This window comes from Myotis yumanensis, unplaced genomic scaffold (genome assembly GCF_028538775.1).
Source record: "Myotis yumanensis isolate MYYU_CA2020_CCGP unplaced genomic scaffold, mMyoYum1.0.hap1 SCAF_11, whole genome shotgun sequence".
NCBI lineage: Eukaryota > Metazoa > Chordata > Mammalia > Chiroptera > Vespertilionidae > Myotis > Myotis yumanensis.
Genome location: NW_027223762.1, coordinates 61,675,206 through 61,699,038, shown reverse-complemented (window position 1 = coordinate 61,699,038; position 23,833 = coordinate 61,675,206).

The following is a 23,833-nucleotide window of genomic DNA, read 5'->3' as shown; positions in this document are numbered from 1 at the left end:
ATGTGCTCATCACTGTGCCTGGCTTGCACGCACTCTTGTGGTTTCAGCCTGCCTGACCCTGTTTTCTATGTCACTGTTACGTGTTTTCTTTAAAACAGTCCTAGTCCCATAAATTTGGCTGCATTTCTCTGAAACCTTGGCCCTGAAATTTGGAAGCAGAGAGTTTAAAATTTTAGCATCCAGTTAATATCTCATTGGCATAAGCTCATATAGGCAACCATTATTCAAATCCTGATTTGCATAATCATAAAAGAAGTAATTTTCCATATATCAAGAATCTCTAAGTTATGTGTAATTTGCTGTGTTCTCAGTTCAGGTAACTACATTTATAAATTTGTTTCTCATTTAGATCACATTTTGTTTTGCATTATTTTAAATCTCATCATGCTTCCCACAAATGAAGGCTATTAGATTTTTGGAAGGTTCTATAAGAGGAATTGATTTAGGTGCTTATGAAAAAATAACATCTGTAGGTGGGCTTTTTTTTCATTTTTGTTCTTTGACTTTAAGGAATTTGTAATATTTATTGGAGCTGGATAGTTACTAAAAATGCTAATTGGTACTTTGTCCCCCCTCTATCATAAGTCCAAAGATTTCATTTACTTAAAAAAATTAAATTTATTATAAATGAAAATAAATTTTTTAGTTAACCAAAATAAAACCATTACTAGTTTAGAAAATAATTAAAACACTTTTAGTTCATTGATTGACAGCCTAGATGTTTAAATTTGTTCTGACATACCTGCATATCTGTTCTCTAAATGTCTTTCTTGCATGTGCTAGTTTAATGCTCCTTGCACAGAAAGCTATGCACAGGCTCTTTTTGTTCAAATATTTCCCAAATATGCAGCTTTATTTTGCTCGTTTTTCTTTCCTCTAAATGACTTACTAGTTACTATTCTATCAAATCGTTTTGTAGGCAGCTGACTGGTGGGTTTAGGTGTTGTAATGTAGGAACTACTAACTGGAGGGTCTCCGTTCACTGTGATGGGAAAGAGAACTCCCAAGCTGAGCTACTAGGTCAGACTTAACAAAATAAAATGAATGGTTACTTCAAAGGAACTGATCAAATTTCTGCAATTTGGCTGATGGAAAAAACAATTAAAAATGGAGATTGGCAAAATTATGTTGAAGTGGTTAATTTACATTTATAAGTACATAGGATGTAGACATAGACCTTTTATATTTCCACATATTCCATGTGCCCAGAAAGATTTTAAATTTCATAGGGAGTGTGTCATAATTTTTGTGTATTCCAAAGCACTGAGCATTGACAGGGAGCTGCCACAGCCCCTGACACAGCTGTGTTCCCTGCTAGAGCCCTTTGTAATACGGGGCCCAGAGCAGGTAGGAAACAGGCTCAAGAGCCGTTTAGAATGTGGGGCAAAGAGCCTTTTTCGAATGTGGAGCAAATAGCAGTTTAGAATGTGGTGCAAATAGCAGTTTAGAATGTGGGGTGAGTAGCCATTTGGAATGTGGGACGAGTAGCCGTTGGCAGTGCTTGGCACAGAGCTGGTGGGCACAGAGACGGTGGGCCCAGAGCCTGTGTGCATAGCGATGGATGGTAGACACAGCCTCAGGATCGACGTTACTGTCCGCGAGCTCATGGAGCTCTTTCTACAGAGTTCGTTGGTGGCGAGGGTGAGTACACCTGCCACCCTATCCCATTGCGGGTGCCCTGGGTCCTCTCCCGCCCCCCTGAGGTCTCCACATACCCCACCGGCCTGGGCCCTGGCAGTCCTGGGACTCAGGGGTCTTCACAGGTTTCCAAACTGGGAGTGGGTGTCCTGGCCTGGAGGCCTGAGGGTTTTCCTACTCTGGAGCCCATGCACCAGGTGCAGGACCCCCTGGTGCTTCCAGCCCTGGACTAAGATGAGTTCACCTGCTCCTGCCAGGGGTCTAGGCTGCGGGTCCAGGCTCTAGATGGTTTGACTCAGTGGTTAGCGTGTTGGACTGCCGACCAAAGGGTCTCAGGTTTGATTCCCCGTCAAGGGCATGTCCCTGGTTTGAAGAACGTGATGTCGGCAGTTGGAGGAGAGGCTGCCGAGTGAGGATGGAGCCGTGGGCCTGCGCTCACACCCGCAGAAAGGGGAACCAGGTGGTCTGGTGTGGCCTGTGGGGATGAGATCCAGGCTCACCGGGAAAGTATTTCAGGTATGAAAGATTTCCTCAAAAAATAAGATTATCATGGACCCAACCTTCTGACATAAGCGTGCCCACCCCCCCCACAGGAACTTGGTGGCTGAGGGTTAATAATGTCAGTGAGGTGGGTCAGCTGTGGGAGAGTGGGCCTAGGTCCCAGGGGGCGTGGCCTGGGAGGTGGGTGCTCTCAGGGACCCTCCACTGCTCCCTGCCCATCCTCCGCAGCACCTTACCCTTGTGTGCCCTCAGGTGACCCGCCACCAGGAGAGCCTATTTGACCTGCAGTGGTTGGAGGTCCCAGACATGGCCCTGGAGGACGTGGAGTACGTCACCAACAACATGACCTTTCGTGTCAGGAGGCTCTTAATTGAACAAGACAGATGCAGGGAGGTGTGTTTGCCGGGGGATGGTGGGGAGAGGCCTGCGTCTGGAGCCCTAGTTATGGCCCAGCTCCTCATCCTGACTTCCTCTCAAGCTGCACACTGTCTGTCCTCCTGGCCCATTTCCGAGGGGGCAGGGCGTGGCCACTTTCCCTGCAGGGCGTAGTACCCTGAGACACCTGTGAGACGACAGAGGTTGAGCTTGGGGAGCCTGCTCCATTCACTCGGCCCTTCTGTCTCACTAAACATATCCTCGCTTCTTAAAAACTCCCCCACTTCCTCCTGCCTCCTTCCTGGCTTTGCAGTCTCGGCTGCCATCTTCTCTTTTACTTTCTTCCGTCTTTTGGTCATTCTTCACCACGTTCTAGTGCGGGCACTGTGCCGGGCACAGGAGCACGCCAGTGAGACCCCTCTGTCTGCCCTGCTGTAGCTGGTCGTGACCCTGACCCAGGAGTGGAACACCAGCATCTGCCCCAGCGAGGACACGCAGCACCTGGCCATGGAGCTGGCAGACACCAAGGCCACGCTTCGAGGTGTCAGGCAGGAGCTGTGAGTCCCCCAGTGACCCTGGTCTTTCTGCTCTTGTGCCGTGTGTCACCACCCATTGCTTGCACATGTGGTTCACTGCCATGCAGTGCAGCAAACGGGGCAGCTCTCACAGTGCCCTGGAGTGACAGGGCTCTGCTTTGAGCTGGGTCCCTGTTGGGCCCTGGGCTAGCCCACACTCTCCCCTCCCCGGGCCTGGCCAGCAGGGTACTGCTGGGCCTTTAGGGCTCCTGCCAGTCCAAACATGGCAGACTCAGAGCAGCAGCCTGCCACTCAGCCCAGTGTGGGTGCTCCTGGCTGGAGGGAGGATGTGTCTCTCCTGTCCCGTCTGGTGGGCCTGCTCCCCCTTTTGTGCAGCTGGTGATGGCACCATGCCCACTATGTGGGACGCTGCCTGCCTTCACCTCCCTGCCAGGGGGTCTCCATGCCTGCCTGGCTGTGGAGGGAGCAGTGGCTCTGGGGGCTCCTTCCCTGCCTGCACCCTCAGAGGAAAGCTCAGGTCTGTGGTGAAGTCTGAGAGTAGCAGTGACAACTTAAAGCTCACCTTGGACTCCAGAGCGTTTTTGCAGCCCCACGTGTAGACGCCCTCCTCACGCCTAGAAGCCAGGACTCCCTCCTTCCCCGCTGTGGTCTCCCAGGTGGTGGGCTTTCTGGGTGCTTCTGAGGAGCCCTCACCACATGTTCTCATCGCCCCCAGGGAGGAGAAGACGAAGCAGCTGGCGGACGCCAGGAATGAGTTGTACCAGCTGGTGCTGGAGCTGCAGGAGGCCCGGCACAATGTGAGCAGGAGGCCTATTGTGTGGGCCGGGGGTGGGGGGCTAGGACGCCCCAGTCACCGTGGCCCCAGGTCCAGGAATGTGACCTGGGACATCTCTCCTTCCCGCTCAAAGCGGCGGTGCCCGAGAGCCAGCAGTCTTGGGAGTTGCTGGGGGATGACGTGCTTCAGTGACAGCATGTGGGATCCCCACACATGGGCCTGCACATGGACCAGCTTGGCTGCCCCTGGCTTCTCCTGGGGCTGCAGGGACTTGGGACTTTCCCTGAGCCAGGTCCCCTACTTTTACCCACCTGCCAGAACATGGAGCTGGCGGCCAGCGCCCAGGCTGCCTGTGCCCCCCTCCCTGAGCTGGACTCCCTGAGGGAGAAGCCGAGCCGCGTGGAGAGACTGGAGATGGAGGCGATGGGCCTCAGGCAGAAACAGAAAGACACAGTAGAGTTCTATGCATCCCGCATGAAGGTGAGGCTGACCAGGGTAGGTGGCCGGTGGGTACTTGGGTCCTGGAAGAGCGGAGAGGGGCTGCGATGTCTCCCCAGCTGGCCCTCTCCCTGCATCGCAGACTGACTGCGCGACCCCTGGGCTCCCTCTGGTAGTGGAAGGAATAGGATTGGGAATGTGGTTGAAAGGCCCTGATTCTTCTAGGACTTTTCCTCTTCCTCCTTCATGCCACAATGATGACCTTCTATTCACTAATCTTTTTCTTTAAGACTCCTTGTAATTTCTATGGCTAAATCTTACCAGGACTGCTTCCTCATCTATAAAACAGAGATAACTGTACTAGTCCGTGAGGTTTATACAACGAAAGAGGTAAAACACCTGGCATTTGGACAAGTCCCATATGAAGTTCTCCGTGGTGTAGCCCACTCGGATCCCAAGGTTATGGGTCTGTTCAGAGGAGGGTGTCAGGGCTGAGGGGGGATGGAGACCAAGGCCCAGGCAGGGTAACTGACGCTCTGACCATGCACCCAACTGCCTCATGTGAGCAGTGAGTTCAGGACCCTCTCTTCCAGGCATATTTGCTCCTCCCACCTACTCAGGGAGTGGCTGTTCCCGCAGGAATGTTGGTGGCTCACTGCTCTGCTCCCTGGGGATAAGGCACCCTGGGTGCTGTACCCAAGCAGCCCGGCCTAGGAGGGGTGGGGTGGGGGCCAGCTCTTGGCTTTGTCCTGGAAATGGCCCCCTGGCCCAGCTGCTGATGAAAGGCATCAATCTGCAGCACAGACAGGTGTGTGGCAAGGGCACCCTCCCTCACAGGTAGGAGGGTTGGGGAAGGTCATGTGCAAGCTTCCCCAGGCTGCGGCCTCCACTGCCTCCTGCACACTGGGGACCTAAGTCAGCCCCACATGTCAGCCAACAGTCTGTCTTGTGGATGGGGTGGGTTTCAGGGCTCAGCCCCTGTCTCCGTGTCTCTTCCGGGCCTGTCCAAGCAGCCTCGCTCATTCATGCAGACGCAGTGACTGAAGGCCTGTGTGGCACCAAGCCCTGCGCCAGGAGCAGGGGATCTAACACAAAGCAAGACTCGCTCCTGGCACTGGGGAGCTTCTGGGCTTTTGCAGGGCTTCCCATGGGAACCCCTTTTTCGTGTTCTCAAGGTGTGTGCCTCTGGATAGCAGCAGCAACATTTCTCATATTGATTAATAATTTTTCTCTGAAACTGGCAATGCCTTACACTTTGCATTAGTAAATGAATTGCAAGAGAAACAGAGTGGTCCGTGGAGGCCAGGCCACATAGAGAATGAATCACACTGTTCTCCGAGGCCCGTGTGCCAGGGCCCAGGGATCAGCGAGGACAGTGCTCACGCCAATTCCGGCTGGGTTTTGAAGGCTGGGTAGGAGTTGGTTGTAAGGGTGAATGGGGCAGGCTGTGCTATGGAACTCAGGGCCTGGGATTATGGTGATACTGGTGAGTACTGGTAGGTAAACCAGCTGGAACACTAGATCTGAATGCTGGGGGCAGTGGCCAAAGAGGAAGAGTTGGACCTTTTTCTTGCGTGAAGCCCCTCCATGTACTCTGGCTCACATCGCTAATACTAGTCCGGGCTCCTTAAGGATGGGGTGCAGGCTGCTGAAGGCAGTGAAGCGCCAGGTCTGGAGCTCTCCAGCCTGAGTTCAAGCCCAACTTCACCACTGGTCGGCTTTGTGACTTGGGGCTCATTCCTTAATTGACCCAAGTCAGCCTCTTCGTGTGTAGGAAGGGACTGTCCCTGCCTCCCTCTGGGGGCTGTTGTGAAGAGTGAATGTGGCAGAGACAGAGAGCACCTAGTGCAGGGCCGGGTACCGGCAGGGAGGGGGCCGCCAGGTGAAGCCAGAGTCAGTGACCAAAACCTTCCTGCTGCCAGGCTTTGACCAGAATTGTGTCCACTGGCGGTAGGTGTATGGTTTCCTCTCCACCCAGAATCTGGGGTTCTGGCCTGTGCGGGGAAATGAACAGGTGATGGATAAGCAGGAGCTACCCGCCTGCTCTCATGAGTGGGGCAAGCCTTGGAAAACTGCTCCCTGAGAGAAACAGACACATCCGCGTGTATCGGCGCTAACAAACTGTGAGGGCATTCAAGGGAGACTCAGCCCCCTAAGACATGAGTGGCGCTGGGAAGACTCTGTAGGGCACGACCAGGGCTGTGCGGAATGAACTGAACGGTTCCCCTGTGTGCTGGGCACTGGGATAGGAGTAAGGACCGTGGACTCTTCCCATTAGGTGGCCTTTGAGGGCCCAGCCATTGCGTCCCACTCCTAGCATGTGTCAGACACACAGAGGCCCATAGTACTTGTTTGTTGTGTCTTACAGACCCCTCATTTCCAAGAAACTGCTGAGAGTAGGTGTTTGAAATGTTCAAATAGGAAGTGCATATTGACCAAAAGCTTATCTGAATTTTGTTCCAGAACCAAGATCAGTGGAGTGACTGAGAGGCCTAGCCTCAGCCCTCAAACCCAGGACTCTCAGCCCCACCCCTTCTTTGTGAAGGAAAGGGGCTCAGCCAAGCCCCATATCTGTCAGCAGGTGCACTGGTCCAACCACCCAAGGTTGTACGTGTCAGACACTCTCACAGTGTTCCCTTCCCAAAGTTAAATAGTGTCTTGCTTTAGGGATTTTTCTATCTGCCTGGCCTAATGGAGAAGGGCAGGGGCTCAAAAGTGGGGACAGAACTTCCCGCGGCAGCAGTCACCCCTAGGTTATTGGTTTGGGTTCAGGTGCCTGGAAGAGCTATCGTCATCACCAGGGGCCTTAACCTCATTGCTCTCATGTATGTTCTTGCTAACCAGGAGCTGATTGAAGATAATTTTACCTTAATGGACACCAAGGGCCTTCTCCAGGAGCAGCTGACTGTCGCTTGGTCCCAGGTCGATAAGCTATACGAGCTTGAGGAGGAGAACGTGCAGCTGAAATCAAAGCTGCGCCGCCTACATTTGGTAGGACAGGCTGTCATCGCCACGTGTAACACAGATGGGGGCAGTTTTAGGTTCATGTTGTTCCCTTCTCTGATGTTCAGCTACTGGGTTGGTGCTGCCGCCGGCACAATGACCCGCTGATGGCGGAGAGTCACTTGCTAACTTCAGTAGCTTGAGTGGGCACCACTGAAGGCTCCCCAGGCAGAAAGGGCCTGATGCTGTGTTGCTTTCCTGTGAGGTTGGATGGATGTGGGCCTCTGTTGCAAAAAGGGTCTCCTCTGGCGTTTATAATGTGGGTTGAGCTGTGATGTGTGAGTCCCTATGGCCTTTCCAAGGCGTTAGGCCTGCTGAGAGGCCACAGAGCTTCTGTCATTATAGCATTTGCTCTAAAGCCCTGTGCTGTATGTCACTTTGTTCAGACACCACTCAGAGAACTTCATCCCCTAGGACCTAGGGCAGGGGTGGGCAACCCGTCATGCGTGCGAAACATGGCACGCCAGTAACTTTTGCTGGCACGCGAAACCCTCTCTTATGATTTTCCATTTACAATTGTGAATCTTTGTTCTCAGTGATGAATTTTGTTAAGTCTCATAATAGGAGTAGCCTGACAGATGAAAGTAGTAGCTCGTGCATATCTCTGAAGGTCACGAAATATAAACCTTATGTAAAATCTGTCATCAGTGATGCAGCAGCAAAAGTCCCACTGATAATATCAAACGGAGTCATAAAATTTTCTGTCAGACTATCAGGGTACATGTATACATTAAAAAATAAATGTATTTTTCATCATCATATACTGTGTTTTTGTTGCTCAAATGAATTTTATTATTTCTTCAAGGTTCTACACATATGTGCACCTTAAGAGGTATCAAGTAGGCATAGCATGTTCTCAAAAAATTAGGGCTGGCACGCAGAAGAATTTTGAGTCAGAGATTTTGCTGATTTTGGCACGCACTCACAAAAAGGTTGCCCACCCCTGATTTAGGGGCTAGGTCACTCGGTCAACATACCTTTCAGTGGTTGTAACTCTCACAGCTGGGCCAGGTGTTGGAGTCATTTCTATGCAGCTGTGTTTTTGGAAGTGAGCAGGGGCATGGAGGCCCTTCATCCTGGGGGAATGAGGGCAGATGCACAGGTGCCAGGACCTGTCCAGAGCGTGCTCCAGTCCGCATCCTCACCCCACCCCCTTTTCTGCACATTCAGGCCCGGGATACAGACCAGAAACACCTTGAGGAGCTGCAGGAAGAGAACTTGGCTCTCAAGGCTGCACAGGGGCAGAGTGTGGAGGAGTCCACCAACCTGCGCTGGGAGCTGGACCAACTGTCAGAGGGTAGGCAGCAGCCGCTGGTGCCGTGGAGCCAACCTGATTGAAGACTATTACACTTTAATAGATACCAAGGGCCTTCTCCAGGAGCAGCTGACTGTTCGGCTTCTCCCTAAGCCAGGGAGCTGAGCCCCTGGCTCTGAAACTCGTGTGTCAGCCCAAATAAATAGGGTTTTATTCAAGGGCCATTTGGAACTGTTTCATTGCAATTCTCTCCAAGAACATGAAGGGCCTGGCAGCCTTGAAGCCAGGACATGAAGTGCAAAGGAAATGCTGCCAGATTTCTCAGTTCCCATTCAGCTAGACACAGAAGCTTCCAAATGACAGCGCGCTGACACCCAGAGGGTGTCTTAGATCCCTCTGTGGAGCACTGGAAGCTCTGGATGCAGGAGACGTCCCCAGTGGTCACTCATCTCCATTATAGTTGTACCCGGGGCATGGTTTCCTCCGTTGATTTCATAATCTGGCAGATGGCTGTAGTCTGCTCTCCATCTTCCTGGGCAGGGGCTGCTCAGTGGCTGCTGTACAGGCCACCCAGGCCTCTTCCTCTCCCTCTGGTGTGTGTCCCCTCCCAGCCCCCAGAGGAAGTGTGGGGTTGGCCAGGGAAGGTGGGTGGGGCGGTTGTGCAGCAGAAGCTTCAGCACCCAGCAAACAACAAGCCAGTTCCTGTGTCCAACAATAGCACGAGTGCACCTGTGAGTGCAGGTCAGGCTTTGCTTAGAGCTCTGCAGAGCCAGGAAGGTCTTTGGCTGGTTTTTCAATTCTGAGCAACATTCCTAAGCGTCATGGAAAGGCTGTTGAAAGCAGCTGGGTAGTCCTCTCTTCAAGGTGTCCCATCTACTCCAAACCTAAAATCAGTTCATTGAATTATGATTCTGTGTGAGAAGTTAGTTTTTTCTGTGGTTTGGTGTCTCCTCACTCTTGGGAATCCAGGCTCTGGGAGTTCAGGTTCCTGGGGAACACCACTGCCCCCTGGTGGGACACAGAAGTAGTGCTGGCTGGCAGGGACTGGCTCAGACCAAATGTGCTTGTTAGAGACCAAGGTGGCTGATGGGGATGGAAAGCTTCCCTGATTCAGATGCTCAGTGTAGCTTATGAGCCCTTTCAGGTCAGTGACTGACTGACTTCTTGATGTTCCCAACTCCTACTGCTTAGCAGGCGGCTCACGAACAAAGTGTGAATGTACTTTTGGGTGGTTGGGGTGGTGGCTTCTTGAAACAGAAAGGCCTGGTTTAAAGTCCTGGCTCCTCTACTTGTTAGCCAAGTGACCTCTTCTGCACCTCAGTTTTCTTATCTGCAAAATGGGGGTAATGAAGCTGCCTCACAGGATTGCTATGGGTATCTTGTGAGAGGAGACAGTGAAGCATTGAACTGTGCCTGGCCCACGGGGCGCCAACAAAGGATGGCTGTTCTTATCGTCCTTGTCTTATCCAAAGATACCTTGTCTTATCCTTGTCTTATCTTACTCTGCTTCTTGGGGTGCTCGTGAGCAGCCCTACTAGCAGTACAGTGCGATAAGGCTCCCAGGGTTGAGTGTGTGGCCCTGGAGGGACAGGTGAGGGAACAACCCTGACCCCTCAGACATTCATGGTTTCCTCCTGAACAAGCCCTGGGAATTATCCAAAGTCACGTACCTCCTGGTGGCAGGGAAGGGCCGTGAACTCCCATACTTCTCAGGTCTGTGCTCCCTTTTCTGTTCTGCATTCAAGCTGTTTAAAAGCAACAGAGGAAATCTGCCTTTTTCTGGCTTTACCTTATGTTTTCATCTCGCCTAGAATTTTTAAAGCAATTTGGCTATACTGTCTCATTCTTTTTCTTTTTCTTTCTTAATTTTTGCTTATGAGAATGAACGGAAGAACTCGTCAAGGGAAGGCTGGATCTCACTTGACTGAGAGGGTGGTGCGAGCTGACCCGTGGAGGGCTCTAGAGCAGATGCAATCGGCTGTGGATCTAAGCAGGGTGTTAAGTCAACGTGGCCTTGTGGTGCACATGTCGAGATGTATGATGACAGGCTGAGTCGACTTACGTGCCTCTTAATGTCAGCTATTTCTTCCCAAATGTCATTTAGGTCTCTCAAAACATGGTCTATCATTTCTATAATGACCTGAAGTTGGGGAGCAGATGTTTCAGGAGGTTTCTTTAACACGTCGATCAGCTGGAGAAGCGCGGTTCTAATGCTGCAGGCTGATTCTGCAGATTGAGTCTGGGCAACTGACAGCATGCCCTGTACTTGGCTAACTGTCTGCTCCATTATCTCAGGATTGAGTGGCACAGATTCTTGAGTAGTTGCTATCTCCATTATTTCCATTGTTTCAGATTCTGATATAATCTCTTTGTGTGGCTGGATCGCTTGAGAACCTTTCCTTGTCTCCACTAAGGCAGCATGTGCTATTTCTTGGGATAATTTGGTCTCCTTCTGTCTCCTGGCAGCTCTCGCTCTCGTCACTGGATTGGACATCGTAGGGGCTGGTCTCTAGTAGCCTATCGGCAATTATCTCAAGGGCCCCAATGAGAACTCTTAATGACATTGTGTCCCTGTCTCATTCTTTTTCAATGCAATTGTGAAAGTACAAAATGAAATCTCTGACTGAAGGAATTTACCCAGAGGTGGCAAATACTGGGCATATGTGCCCCATAGCCTCTTCCACCCACAGCCTTGCGGGTCAATGATCCTGTCCCCTCTAAACCCTCGGCTGAGCCTCCCGGACTCCCACCACTCTGAGGCTGGCACAGAGAACACACTCTCTTTGCCATCTGTTAGTCTCTGCAATCCTTGACTTGATGGTCAGGTTACAACTTTGTAAAAAAGTGGTTCCAGCAGTTCCATCATCTTGAACTTTTGCATTGGCTTCTCTCTACCATCACCTGCTTTCTTCTTAAGCTCTGCTTGCTTCCCTAACAATCCCAGCGGAGCCAGCAGAGGGGCCATAACCGCCCGAGGAACCCTCAGGTGCAGACAGCAACAGCACCCTGGGAAAGAGGGAGGGCACCCAGATGACCATCCCGGCCCCCCAAACCTAGGGCTCAGGGTGATGGCCGACTCAGGGCTGGGGACAGAGAGCAGAAGCTGAGGCCCCTGGAATATGGGCCCTGACTCCACTTTACTCTTCAGCCTCCAGCTGCTTCCTGAAGCTGGACCAGGAGAAGCAGAGTCTCCAGGGCACCATCCAGGGGCTGCGGGATGCCTCCCTGGCCCTGCAGGAGAGCAGCCTCCAGCGCTGGGAGCTGGAGGAGGAGAACCAACAGCTCAGAAAGCAGGTACCTGTGGGTAGTGTCTGGAACATACAGGCATGTAAGTGGCCAGGGGGAGCACCCAGGTGCCGGTGAGCATGCGCAGCTGGGGGACAGGCAGAGACCAGTGCAGCCACCATTATGGTAGGGGGACAGGGGGCCTCCTGGAGAGATGTCAGGAGGCAGCAGGAGGAGTCCCTGCAGCAGTGAAACCGCACACGATGGACCTCTGTGGGCCTCGCTGCCTTCATCTGTGAAATTGGGTTGCAATGCACCCACCTAGTAGGTGTGGTGAGGATGGTGTGAGTTACTGCAGGCAAAGGGTCCAGCGCATGGTAAGTGCCTCATGAAAGGAGAGCTGCGCCCTGTTAGAAAGCACCGGGTGGGGCCCAAGTTCGGGCTGAGGTCACACAGTGGCAGGTCACATAAGCATTGTCCTAACCCCGAGCTCCGCAGCATTTCTGGTTCCGCAGGGGGCGGGGCAGGTACAGGGAGAATCTCACCTGGTGGCCTTGGCACCATCCATCTGGGTCCTTTCCCTTCACTGAGCATCATGAGCTCCAGCTGTTGCCAGTCGCTCAAGGACTCTGGTCCAGACGCCTGGCCGTGTCCTCTGGGAAGGAGGAGGTCCCCGCTGGGTCGCCTTGTGCCTGGCACGAGGGCGCTGTCTGTAGAGACTGTCGTGGGCGCTGAGGCCAGCGGGCTGAGGCCATTGAGGGGAGCGCGAAGGGCCACCGTGTTCCTGGTCGCCGGGCACAGGGACCCGTCGTTCAGGGCCACCTTCCAAGGCGGCTGCTGTGTCCGACCCAAGTCCCTCAGTCCAGGGAGGCCTCCGCGCTCCGCTGGTCAGTGTGATGGGCACGGGGACACCTGCTCCACGAGCCTCCCTGGGAGCCATGGCTTTCATGGAGCGCACGCCTCCGAGCTTGCGCACTGGGTTGACGCAGGTCAGAGGAGCGTGATGATGTTTACCTCATGCCACCTGGTTGCCTAGGACTTGGGCTTCGGAGAGTGCGCAGTGGGAGCATCAGGAAGACCCCTTGGCCTCACACCAGAGGGCAGCGCTGAGAGGTGGCAGAGGCGGTGGGAGCAGATCCCTTCCCGCCAGGCGGGGCCATTGATAACAGTGAAAATCCCAGAAGGTAGGATGGCAAAGCAAAGCGGTTTGCATTTCTGAATCTCCAACATGGACTATCTGTTACTTATGCAACGAATCTACTGAATGCAAAACAACTCTTTGGAAGGCCCAGCAAAACCCAGTTTCCTCAGGAAGTAGCCATGCCTCCCAGGATGTGAGTCGTCATAGTCCAGAGTCATGTGGGCATTCAAGCCCGGCCTCTACATCTCCTCACAGACACGGAAGGGCCTGGATAACATGGCCCCATCACCACAGGCAATTGGGAGATCTCTCTCTCCTCCAGAAAACGTTCAGAATCAAGCAGTGATGAGACAGATGCCATAGGGCAGGGAATGTGCTTCTCCACGGCTGGATCAGTCAGGATTTTCCCATCAGTTCAGTCACATAATCATCGTTATCAAGATTCTCCAAGCTCCAATGGCGCCAAGACACACCGTCATCGCTGCGTCAACCAGGCAGAGCTCTCCTCCCTGCCCAGGAGCAGACACGATAGCCGTGAACAGTACCCAGAAGACACGGAGATGGTCACTTCCGCGAGGACAGGAACCACCTGGCTGGAGCCACGACCAGGACAACAGAAGAGGCAGCAGGAGAGCTGGGAAGGGGCTTCATCTCCAAACGAGCAAGTGTCCAAAGGACAGTGTTTTTATAGGGTCATCCTAGGCTGAATTGGTCTGGGAACGTTTCATTAAAACTGTACAGAGCAGTTTTATATGTTGCCACATTTCTTTATAAAATTTTTTAAACATATAGCGATTGTCTAATACAGAACTGAGAAGACTTGTGATGACAGCTTTTACATGGATAGCCTTTCACCTCAGGGCTTCATGCAGAGGAAAGGGTTTTATGCAAAAGGAAGTTCCACAATTCCTAATCGTTTTAGAAATTGAGGAAGGCGCATGTTCTATGTATTGGTTGTATCATAAAGAAAATATTTTAATGCTCTATTATCTATTGTATTGCAAGAACCTGCTTAGGGTGAATCACATTTTGTGTATTAGTGAATCACATTTTGTGTATATAATAGAAAACATTCAAGTTGGTAGTCTAAAATACAGTAGTATTTTGTTAACAAATGAGAAAATGTCACATCAATGATCCATTTTACTAACATTTGAGAAAGATTATTGGTGAAGTTTGGGATAAATCATATTGTTTAACTTCATAAAGAATGTAAGTGTAAGTTCTGTGACATGCTCTTTGAGTTTTGCCCTAATTGGTTATCAAGTGTGAATCCTCACTTCCTATTTCATTCTAAAATATTAGAATTTTCTCATTAAATCATGTTTGATTAACTGAAGTCACTCAGGAAGTTAAATATCTCCAAATGCATTTTTTTTAATTAAAAATTCAGTGCTAGTGTAAATTCTCCTTTTCAGGAAGAACAAAAATGCAAATGCGGAGTCAGATAAAATGATTTTCTGAAAGTATGCTTGTTTGGGAAAAGGTTCACAAAGCCTTCAAGTGCTACCTCTATTACTCAAACTTTAAAAGTTTACAGTTTTTAAAGTCCCCAGGGTATGTGTGCAAGGACACATTTTATTATAGGGATTATGCATGTTGTCTTTCTGTTTGAACATTTGAAAGAGTTATTCTTATACACTTTCTAGTTTTAAAAATTTTACATCCTGTTAAAGCTTTTATGTATCAAGATGTTTTCCTTTAATTGTAGAACTAGTTTATAAAGGATATATTTGGATCCTGTTTAATAACTATAGCATTTTGTACTGTTACTTTTTAATATATTGAAAACATAAAACAAACAAAGAATAAAACAGAAAACACTGGTGGGTCCCAGAGGGAGGCAGCTATGGAAGACACGCTCCCGTGTGGAGACCATGGATGGGCCGTTTCAGGGCATGGCTGCTGGTGACAGGAGCGCAGTGCTCACTCTCTCCTTTCGGTCGAGGGCATGAGGAAGAAGAGATGGCTGGACGGCATTGCCTTTCTGGACAAACCAGGTCTGCCCAGTATCGCAGTAGAAGAGACTTCCAGGAGGAGAGACAGGCTCACCAGCCAGGTTCATCCTACAGTTACCAGGACCCCATTCACTTGGCAAGAAGGGCCCTGAGAGGCTAGCGACGGCCGCCCTGACCAGGTCATTCTGGGTCAGAGGGCCTCAGTCCATGTAGCCACCGCAGTGACACAGCTGCGTCGTGGGCTCTGAGCACACCATGACGGGTGCCCGGATTCCGGATGAGGGAAACGCAAGGGCACTCCTGCTTGCTGACCACCTGGCAGGAATGGTGCTTTCAGGTGTCCGGGTGTCTGTCCCGACCGGCCCAGGGGTCCTGCCAGCATCATTTGCTGAGGCTGCCCTGGCAATGGCAGGGACATGGGCTGCAGACCAGAGACCTGGGTCCCGCTGGTCACGGCTCTGCTGGAACTTCATCTCTGGGTGAGGCTTGGGACTGCCCCTCCTCCTGTGAAGTGGTTTCTCCAGGCTTCTCATGGGATGTCCAAGGTTCAGTGACTCACGCTTCTCATCCTTTGAGGTTCTGTGCACCTCACAGCAGAGCAGCTGCCAAGCAGTGTGTCCTCTCCCTGGGGGCTGGGAGGAAGGCCCTCCTCATGCCGCATCTCTCTGTGCAGCGCAGCTCAGTTCAGGGAAAGCCACCAGACAGTCTGGGTTTTAGATTCACGTGGGCCGGGCACAGCGAATGTCTCTGTAAATGGTAGCTCGACCTCGACTGAGATATTAAGACTTGACCTTTAGAAAGATGAGAACCTCCAATGGGGGGAGTCCCCAGGGGTGAGCTGCAGAGGCCTGCCCTGTAGCCTCTGGCCCAGCTCCCGGCAGGGATGAGAGATGACCCCTGACGCTTCTGTCCTTGGGGTCCACTCCGGTCCCTCCTCCACACACACAGGACAGGTGGTGGCTGCCGCCTCCCCACATGACTCCTTAGCCCTGTCTCTCAGGTCCCATCCCCTGCTTCCTCTCCTGATCAGTTCCCTGTAGGACCCCCGGGCAGTCCTGCCACAGCCCTTGGGAGGCCTGTCTTGGCTCCGAGCCCCTGGTGGGAGGGAGGGGCTCCCTGTCCTTCTCAGCCCGCTTGAGGCCTGGCTGCATCATGGGTCCTCCCTAATGTTGGATCAATGGTGTGTCGCAGCCATTAGCTAAAAACAACAGGGGACATGGCCTGACATTGACCTCCCTGGAGCTAGGACAGGCCCAGCCTTGGACACGTCCAGACAACCTGGCCCTCTCGATGATGTCAGAGAAGGAGGGACAAGGGTCAGCCAGGACAGGTGGCCCAGAGTCCCAGGCCCCCCGGTGCCAGCTCGCCTCTCCCACCACCCAGTGTCTCCCAGGCTGTAGGCTCCCTTCGGTCTGTGTAAACCTTAGTTCCCGAAGTGCACGTCCTTCCCTGTAACTCATGACCTTTCTGTGGACCTTAGAGAGGGTGCGCCCCCCACCCTCACTTTGCACTGACATCTAAGAGTTCATTCCTTCAGGCAGGAGTCCTGGTTTTGAGAGGAAGAGGGGCAGCCCTTTGAGGCCTATCGTGGGAACACAAGCGCAGCACAGGGACTGATGGGCAGGCCCCTGGCACCCGTGTGCTCTGGGGAATTGGAGCCTCCCCACAGGAGCCCTCGGCCCAACCCTGATGCTTTGAGGAGGATGGAAACCCATCTCAGCCTGGTGACCTCTCCCTAGGGGAAGGGAGGGCATTCATGGAAGGACAGGAGTGAGGGCTCCAGTTCCATGGCAAAAAGAAGCAGAGAAGATGGGGGTGTCCAGCGGGGGTGTCCAGCAGGAGGGGGTGTGTGTGGACAGGGGGCAGTCACATCTTCAGACCAGAAGCAGCCACACCAGATATGCAAAGGTTGGACATAATATTCCTTTCACTGGGACAGAAGGGGCGGCAGGGGAGAAGAATTAACAGTAAGATGGGGAGGGGTGAACAAGGCGGGAGGCATGGGCCACAAACCCCAGACTCCATCTGAGAGAGCAGGCCTGGGATCAGCCCACTGCCCTGTGTGCGGCTTTGCTGCATCCTCACTGTGGGCCTCTGGGCAGATCACTGGACTCCCTGGGCCGATGCCCTTTTCTGAATGAGGGTGAGTGACAGCTGTGCAGGGCCTTCCTCCTCAGGGCCGGCTCCGGAGCAGCGCTGCCATCAGGGCAGATGCCTGCTTCCTGCTGAGCCCAGACCTGGTGCTGGGAAGTGGGGCAGCGATAAGGAAGGAGAAGAAAGATATTCTCACTTGTGAGAAAGACTCAGACACGTGGCACCTTGCAGCGCCTTTTGCTGTTGGCCCTGGCTGGTGGGGCTGCCCTGTCCCCAGGTTGGGGCAGGGGGCTGGGTGTGCCCACAGGGTGCTGTGAGGGCACAGATATGAGCCCCACTGTGCCTGACCCTCCCCCTCATGGGGAAGAAGCTGCCTGCCTGCTGCTTCCGAGGAGTCTGGAGACTGTGCCCAGACCTGTGAGATAAAGGCAGGGCGGACTCTCCCACGAGAAGTAGGCAGAGCTGGCACTAGAGCAGTGGCCCTTCTGGGAGTTTGTAAACCTTGCTGTGCCAGGCCGCTCCCAGCCAGGTGAATGGAGCCGGCTCTTGGACCTGCTGCTCACTGGGTCGCTGGTGTCTGAAGGTCCTGCCCTCACAGGTTCTAGTCTGTGTCCTGCGGTCTGGGGCGTTTAAAAGCTCTGAGAGCCACCTGATCTGGATTGTGGGGCTCCTCTGTTTTAGTTTTAAAGCCGTCATCCCAAACCAGCATCAGGGTCACAAGTCCAAATGCAGGCTCTTGGGCCCCAGCCCAGACTGACCATGTCCGAATCTCTGAGGGTGGGAGGGGCCTGGCGCTCTCAGGAGGGGTCAGCTCTTGTTGCACCTGCCACCTGCCAAGTGTGAGCTGAGCACGTCACCCTGACAGAAGCTGGCACCCATGCCTGCTGCTTGCTGGCCCTGTCAGTAACAGAAATGCACTCGTGGTCACATTGTTAGCAGGGAGCCACGCTCTCCCCCTCCCAGGTGGTCATGAGTTTGGTGTCAGTGGGAAGGGACAGCACCATGGGCCTCGCATGGGAGTCGCACCTCAGGGCCCACCCTGAGTCTGAATCTGTGTCCATCACAGTGTTCAGGTGTCAGGCACAGAGTGTGAGATGTGCGGGTCCAGGCAGTTCATGTTCAGGGAGTGGGCACTGGTGGGTCCCGCAGAAGAGGTCTGTGATGGGCCGCTGATTGGGCATCATCCAGGCAGGATGGAGGGGGTCTGGCCTGGGCAGCAGTGGGGTGTGGAGGGGGAGCCGCATGGGGAACGAGCACAGGCCTTGGTGGTCAATTTACTTGGAGGGGAGAGGAGGGAGAGAGATGGCAGAGGACCCCTCAGAGCAGGTGGATGAATAGGAATGTCACCAACTGGGGAAAGTCCCGGTAGGACATCCAGTGGTGGCTGCTGGCCCCAGGAATGTGGCCTCACCCTCAGGACAGTAGTGGACATGGCCTAAGACGGAAGTATTGAGAGTGAGCAGTGGAAAGCTGGGAGGGAAGCTGACCGATTGTTGTCCATGGCCTTTTTCTCTACCATGAGCTGGAAGTACACACCATGGGCTGAGAGGTGATGGTCAAGGGTATGGGGAGCTCACTGCACAACTAGGCCTGACCTGGGCAGCGGCTCAGGGACACCACCCGGGAGCCAGGCTTCTCCCTTCCTGCTCTGCAGTCTTAGCAGTGGCTGAAGTACTACCCCAAGAAGTGGGACGGAAGGTTTTCCCTTGAGAAAAGGTCTGATAAAGTGTTCCGTGGAGATGACAGGTTTTGGGTTTGCTTTAAAATACAGTTCACTCCCTTAAACGGACTTTGGCATGGGCTGGGTCTTTGGCTCTGCAGATTGAAGACTTTCGAGTCCAGATGGAAAGAGAAAAGCAGACCAACCAGGATCTGGAGACCCTCAGTGAGGAGCTGATGGAGGAGAGAGAACAGCTGCTCTGTGACATAGAGACCCTGAAGGCTGAGAGAGCCCAGGAGGTAGGCCCTCCAGTGCCCATGCCTTCTCTGGCTCCCCTGCCTGCAAGACGGAGAGTCCAGGGTCACAGCCACGTTTGGGAATCCAGCAGTGAATCCTGGGTTACCAGTTTCCTCATCAGCTGCAGTCAGACCAGCAATTACAGCCACTGAAAGGGGGCGGGGGCAGGGACAGTTATTGCCCCCAGGGACACTGGCAATCTTGTTTTTGATTGTCATGACTTGGGGAGGAGAGGGGAGGTGCTCCTGGCTGTGCTGGGGAAAGGCCAGGATGCTGAAAAAGTCCTGCTGCACATGGGACAGCCTGCAGGACAAAGAAACATCCCACTTGAAATGTCCAGCGTCACTGAGAACCCTGGCAAACCTCCAGGGTTGATCCACCTCACAGTAAAACAAGTCCCAGGGTAGGCCTCCCAGTGCTGGGTCAGGGGCTCAGGGACGCCACCGAGGTCCCAGGCTTCTCCCTTCCTGTTCTGCAGTAAATCAGAAGAAGCCTTAATCAATAAGCCAAATTTGTTTGGAGTCTTATTCATTTTTGCTAGTGCTAGCAGGCCCAGAGGAATTCTTGCTTCTCAAATTCTGGAGCCCAATATGGTGGAAGTCTTTTCAATTTATATGTTTTTCAGCTCTTTGATTTCCAAATTTGGAATGAGACTTCAGGACCTTCTGAGAAAAAGTCCTGTTTGCTGGGACAGGGCCGTGAGACCATATCTCAAGGCCTGGCCAGGTGCCAGCGCTGACAACTCTGTCTGGGGCAGAGTTTATGTCCTCTCTGGAGTGGGGAGTAGTCTTATTTCCCTATTATTTAAGCAAGCAAATGTTTACAGAATAGCAGGGTTAAAGTTTTAAACAGCAGTTTTTACCCAAGATGGAGGTTACTATTCTTCATAAAGTGTTCCCTGGGGCTCACAGGTTTCGGGTTTGCTTTAAAACACAGTTCACTTCCTGAAACGGACTTTTGCATGGGCTGGGTCTTTGGCTCTGCAGATTGAAGACTTTCGAGTCCAGATGGAAAGAGAAAAGCAGACCAACCAGGATCTGGAGACTCTCTGTGAGGAGTTGATGGAGGAGAGAGAACAGCTGCTCTGTGACATAGAGACCCTGAAGGCTGAGAGAGCCCAGGAGGTAGGCCCTCCAGCACCATGCCTCCCCTGGCACCTCTGCCTGCAAGAGGGAGAGTCCAGGATCATAGGATGTCCTGGGAATCCAGCAGTGATTCCCGGGTTACCAGTTTCCTTGTCAGCTGCAGTCAGACCAGCAATTCCAGCCACAGCAGGGCCGGGGGGAGGGGGGTGAGGGGGCGCAGATATTGCCCCCAGGGACACTGGCAATCTTGTTTTTGATTGTCATGACTTGGGGGAGGAGAGGGGAGGTGCTCCTGGCTGTGGTGGGAGAGGCCAGGATGCTGCTAAATGTCCTGCAGCACATGGGACAGACCGCAGGACAAAGATCCCCCTTCAAATGTCCAGCTTCACACTCAGAGCCCTGGAGAACCTCCAGGGTTAATCCACCCCCACATTACAGCAAGCCCTAGGGTAGGCAGCCCAGTGCTGGGGCAGTGGCTCAGGAACACCACCCAGAAACCAGGCTTCTCCCTTCCTGCTCTGCCAGTCTTGGCCGTGGCTGTTGTACCTCGCCAAGAAGTGGGCAGGAAGATTGTGGAGTGTGAAGAGACAGAGGGAAGGCCTCCTGGGATCCTCTGTGTACATCTCATTGGCCACACCTGACACATGACTAAGCCTAGCTGCAAGGGAGGCTGGGTATCAGGTACTTGAGTTCTTCAGCCTCTATAGAGCAAAAAAGGGGGCTTGGGGTGGTGCTGTGTATACATGAGAGGCATGCATCCACCCTCCCCTGATACAGCTTCCAGTCTAGCAGGTTGAGTGATAGGTGACAAGCCAGGTGACTTGAGACGTGTGCTATTGAGGGAATATACGTGGGTCCAGGGAGAGTCTTATTAGGTGCAGGACATTTAGAATCGTGGTGCAGGGCTTCCCTGTGGTGCAGTCAATCACACTGAGCCCTGGAGGATGAGAAGGAGCCAGAGAAGCTGGAGGCTGGGGGTAGAGGCAGGTGAGCATTCACAGCAGAGGGAAGATCATGTGCAATGCCTGCAGGGGAGAGTGGTGTGCGGAGGGGCCACAGGGGTGGGCAGTCAGCTCTCAGGCCACTGTGGACCAGGGTAAAAAGCAAAAGGAAATCACTTTAATTGTTTTAAGAGAAGATGCGGTTTCTGTTTCTAAGTCATCTGGCTTCTGTGAAAGTGTTTAGACTTGAACTGTCTGGGTGGGGATCTCCATGCCCTTTACCTTGTGTCCATATCAGGCCTTTGGGAAATGTTAGGACGTCCTTTGGGTCCATGATGAGATGAACATTCCAGGCCTACACTTTGGGCCTCCAGTTTGGACTGAAATCACGCCTGTGTCCTTTCCATTGTGTTTTCCTGCAGATCGAGGATCTTGAACAAGTGGTGCTTTCACTACGGGAGAGTTCACAGGCCAGCAGTGAGGCCTGCTTTCAGGACATCGAGAATGAGAACAAAGTCCCCCGACAGACAGTGATGGAGACCAGCAGCAGAGTCAGCAAGCTGGAGTGGGAGCGGCAGCAGCTGCACCAGGATCTGGAGCAGGTGAAGGAGCAGGCGGCAAGGGCACAGGAGCTGGAGCAGGAGCTGCATCGGCTGCAGGAGGAGAATGAGAAGCTGGCCATGGAGGTCAGCGCCCTGACGACGGCCCCCGAAAGGGTCCACACCCTGGAGCAGGAAAGCCAGGACCTGTTGCTGGAGAACCAGAGGCTGCAGACATCTCTGGATACCCTGCAGCCTGAGGGTCTGGAGCAGGACAAGCAGCTGGACACCAGGGTAATTCTGGCCTCAGAATGAGTTAGGACGGATTCCTCCCCGGTCAACTCTCTGGTGGTTTGAATGCGGTTGGATGGGTGTTGTGAAAATATCAGTTAATTGGGTTGGTATTGCTGTTCAGGTTCTCTACGTCCTTACTGATTTTCCATGCACTTTTCAAAGTGGTCAGAGAGGGTACCCAAGGAGGTTATCCAGAGAAAGGGCATAAATTGCTCAAGAAAAGTCACATGTGTGGACAGGGGCCCAGGACTAAGCTTAGGCCCATGTGACAGTCTGTTTCTGCAGCGGGCCTTCCCAGAGCAGTTCCTTGAGTGCAGGTAGAACTGTCCTCAGCACGGCTGGGTTTTGCCAGTCCTGAGGGTCCTGCTATTTTTGTGTCAAAACTTGACCTTCTCTTGGCCCCTCACTGTGTGGGAGGATGTGGGGATCCAGGGATCCGGAGTTTGTGGTCCCCCTGGGCCTGAACCTGGTGAGGCATCATCCCCTTCTCCCTCCTGGAAGGTGGAAAATTCCACTCTGAGCCCCCAGAGCGCCTCGCTCACTGCGCTCATAGAGAAGAACACGCAGCTCCAGCACCAGCAGCTGGCGGCAGCCCACGAGGCCCTGCAGCGGGAACACGCGTGCCTGGGCGCACTCCATGAGCACCTGTCTGGGGAATACGAGGCCCTCATGGATGAATATAGCCGCCAGAAGACACTGCTGCGACGGACCCTGGAGCTGGAGAGCAAGGTGCTCAGTGACAGGTGTGTGCCTGCGGCTGCGGGTGACTAACGGGGCTCCCCGGGCTCCTGTCCCCCCTTCACTCTGGCCTCTCATGTTTTCTCTGGTCCCACTGCTTCACAGTGAAGAGAAGTAAATCCACCATCTCCCTCAGCGATGTGGAGTTGGTGGAGCTGGAGACTGAGGGGCAGGAGGGTCCCCCAGGGGAGAAGGGTCTGCCCACTAATCCCGGCTCAGGGAAACCAGGTGTCAGCATTGTTGTCCCAGCTCCCCTGGGCATTCCTAACCCCTCTTCCTTTTCTCTCCAAACCAAGGACAAGGAGGGGAAGTCACCACAGCTGCCGATTTTCAGGGGCATGCCTTACCGAGGTCCGCAGGTCTTTTCCCTGTCCATGTCTCAAAGTCTGGGCTTCTGAATTTCTTTTTTTACTTTTAATTTTGGAAACTTTTGAATATATGGACACGTACGGAATATATAGTGAAAACCCTGTGTTCCCCTCACCTGTAGCAGCATTACCAATACTCGGCCATTCTCATGTCACCTTTACCGCTGACTCTTCATACACCTTTTTTTTAAAAAAAGTAAAATTGATGTACCTTAAATGCATAAATCTTAACTTTGGGCTTTTGCAAAATCAGGGCTTTGTGTGCATGTAGTCAGCCAACTTCGGCTGAGCTGCTGCCTGGCAGATCCCTGATTGGAATGGCCCTGGGGGGTACAGCGGGACCCAGAGCCTGGGGGAAGTGAGATGTACAGAGGACTCCAAGGTGGGGGGCGGGGGGTGGGGGGAGAGATGCAATAAAGAGAGGCTCTCCCACACTTGGAGCAGCACAGGAGAGAGCTGTCCACCTTCTGTGCTAGTGAGTTGTCCCTGCTGAGGTCTTCCCTTGCCTCTGTCTCAGCAGATGCCAGGCAAAGGCTGGGGCTTCCCTGGGAACAGCTGAGGTGCAGGGATTTGGCATCACAGGGACCAGGGAGGGCACTGAGCCTGCAGAGCCTGTGGAGGGCGCCTGCTGCTGCATGAACTTGGGGGCGATGATGTTCATTTACACACTCACCCAGTGCTTCCTGTGGACTCTCTGCAGAGCCTTCCACCCCTTTCTCCACCCAGATTCCCACCCTTCGGGGGTGACGGGATGTCTGCTCCTATAAGACTATCATTCCTTTCCACCAGAATGAGTATCTTCTGCCTCGTGGCATCTCCCTCGCTGCCTCCCCTGCACCCATCCTGTGTTTACGACACGCTTAGTGAGCACCCACTGGGCGCGTGGTGCTGTCTAACGTGGTGGGAATGCACCCAGCTGACTACTGATGGGAGCCTCCTGTGGTGCCCACCCCGCACCAGGCGCTGCGGGCC